Raw genomic sequence first — 2,985 nt, 5'->3', positions numbered from 1 at the left:
CCCAGGTCTTCAGTCCTGCTCAGGAAGTACAGGTTATCCTGCCCATTTCCTGCCTTTCTTTGCTTATATTTTTTTCTCTCCTTGGATTCTTCTATCAAATGCTTAGTTTCTCATCCTTTTAAGTACAGTTGTGAAGAATACACATTATTGAATGCTGTTTTATTTGACAACTGTGGCTCACCTTTTCCTTTTTTTTTTTTTATATCATGCCTGCATGTACCTATTTACCTCCTAAATTATCCAGTAGGAATTAACAGTATAGACTAGCTCAGATTCCCAGGATGCAGATCTCAGCTCTGCATTTAGTATTTCAGTTTCTAGTACAGGTGACTTCTGTGCTTTCTTCTCTGTAAACTGAGGATCACAATGGAGCCTGTACTTTGGATAGTTCTTGTGAGGACTGCATTACCACATGTACAATATAGAGAAGACAGCAGGCCTCGGGGTATGTACTCTAGACATTTATTCTCTTACATCCTGCTTTCCTTCCTCATCCAAAGTTTTGTGTTGTATTATCTATATATAATTTTAACTCAAACAGATTTAAACAGGACAATGAAAAGAGACTGGCTCCTTAACTAGGAAGTCCAGAGACACTCATAACATAAGCATTAATGGACCCAGGGTGTCAGGGATTACTCGGTGTGACCTCAGGCACCTGCTCTGTTTGTGTTTCTCCACTTGTCTCCTGCTTTCACTTAGTGGATCTAGAAGTTGGGCTGTGAGTCTTTCATGAAGCTTCAGTAAAACATCTGAGGTTGTTGGAATTGTCCCCAACCTGAGTCCCAGAAGCCAGTAGGATTCAGTTGCATCACTGCTCAGACCCTGGAGGGAGAAGGCAGAGTTGGCTCTGCTTATTAACTTATGTGGTCAGGAAGGCATCATTGCAAATACCGTTGTGATCTCAGTGATCATCTTTTACAATATGCTTCTAGAGCAATGTTGAACTTCATCTTCTTCTTTTTTACATTCACATATCCCTTTAATAATATAAAACCTTGTATGCCAGGTCAGTTACATGTATGGTCAAATGAGATTAGCTGTAACATTCACAGAATGTTCTAAGAGACTTTGTCACACTTGGACACTTTGAACCTTCAGATGATGGGTGAGGTGAGAATGTTGTCTAAAGGCCTTCTTACACTCCTTACACTCATAGGGTTTCTCACCAGAGTGGATTCTCAGATGTTGGATAAGAGAAGAATTAAGTCGAAAGGCCTTCCTACATTCTCTGCACTAGAAGGGCTTTTCACCAGTATGAATTCTCTGATGTAGAGTAAGTTTCTGAGGCAATCTGAAAGACTTCCCGCATTCCTTACAAGTGTAGGACTTCTCCCCAGCATGAACACTCTGATGCTGTGTGAGCTGAGAGAGGAGTCTGAGGGCTTTCCCACATTCCTTATAGTCTTAGGGTTTAACCCCAATAGGGATACTCTGGTGCGAATAAGCTGTGAGTAGCGACTGAACTGCCTTCCAACACTGCTTGCATTCCTAAGGCTTTTCTCCAGGATGGATTCTGTGTTGGAGAATAAAGGTGATAGCCCAGACAAAAGGTCTTCCCACACTCATTGCACTCATAGCGCTTCTCCCCAGTACCAATTCACTGATGGAGCGTTAGCTGCTGTCGAACTCTAAACACCTTCCCACAGTCCTTGCACTCATAGGGTTTCTCACCAGTGGGAAGTTTGTGAGTACTAAGGCCAGAGCCACACAAAAAGTCTTTCCCACACTCTTTACACTCGTACAGTCTGTCGGCGACATTAAGCTTCTGATGGCGAGTAGGTACGTCAACTGCCTGAAGGCCTTTCCATACTCTTGACACACATAGGGCTTCTCCTCAGTATGGATCCTCTGATGGAGAGTAAGTTGTTCCTGTCCCTGAAGGCTTTCCCACATTTTTTACATGCATAGGGCTTCTCACTGGTGTGAAGCTTCTGATGTGCTCTGAGCTCTGGGCCGTATATGAAAGCTTGCCCATACTCCTTACATTCATACAGTTTTTCACCAGAATGCAGTCTCTGGTGCCTGGTAAGGTGTGTGGTCTGCCTGAAGGACCTCCCACACTCCTTACACTCATAGGGCTTCTCACCTGTGTGAATTCTGTGGTGAAAAGTGAGCTGCTGGCGGACTCTAAAGGCCTTCCCACATTCACCGCATTCACTGGGTTTCTCTACAAAATGGATCGATCCTCTGATGTGTAGTCAGTGCGCACTTTGTGTAAGAGGATGGACACTCTTTAAGATGTGCGCTTCACTTGAGATATCCCTCCTGAGAGCCCTCTTGCCTTTCCTGTTTTCTTCTCAACTCCCATTCCTTTTTTTTTTTAAAGGAGGCTCTTCAGGCCACTGTTCCCATTTTTTCCCACTCTCTTCCATTAGGATAAATTAACTTCATAAACACCATTTTCTGAGAATAACTGGTTGGTCTCATCCTAACTTTCCAAATCTGGACGTTGTTTTTCTTTTCCTCACAACCTTCCAGGGCTCTTTTCCTTGCTCTAGTAAGGAAATAACATCTGGCTTAGAAATGAAGCAGACATTCAGTGAAACTACATTGTGATAGTTCGCCACCATCACATCCTTGTACAAATTCCTCTGTTCTAAGTCCAGGGATTGCCACTCTCCCTGCGAGAAGGCTATGGACACATCACTGATCATCCCTGACACATAGACCATGGCTTAGAAACTCAACAAGTGCTCAGGCTTCCTTGGAGGGTTTTTTTTTTTCTCAGAAGAAGCAGAGTCCACTGGGGCCAGGGATGTATTTATTCCTGTATATGCATGTGATGTGTGTGGGGGTGGCTACATAAATGCCGTGGTACACGTGTGGAAGTCGGAGCACAACTTGCAGGTGTCTGTTTTCTTCCATTGTGAGGATACTGGATCAAAGTCAAGCCCTCAGGCTAGACAGCAAGCCCCTCTACCCACCGAGCCACTCACCTGGCCATCATTCCTTTTAAACCAACAACAGCAATTTATTCCTCCC

General features: G+C 44.0%; 1 pseudogene; it reads right to left on the bottom strand.

Annotated features, from left to right (window-relative positions):
• Nucleotides 1-1,074: 1,074 nt before the first annotated feature.
• LOC110290369 (uncharacterized) lies at nucleotides 1,075-2,675 on the bottom strand (annotated as a pseudogene).
• Between the last annotated feature and the right edge of the window lie 310 nt (nucleotides 2,676-2,985).

The sequence above is a fragment of the Mus caroli genome, unplaced genomic scaffold (genome assembly GCF_978045245.1).
Source record: "Mus caroli unplaced genomic scaffold, Mus_caroli_1 scaffold_2, whole genome shotgun sequence".
NCBI lineage: Eukaryota > Metazoa > Chordata > Mammalia > Rodentia > Muridae > Mus > Mus caroli.
The sequence above is the reverse complement of the archived record's forward strand: the minus strand, read 5'-3'. Positions and strand labels throughout refer to the sequence as shown.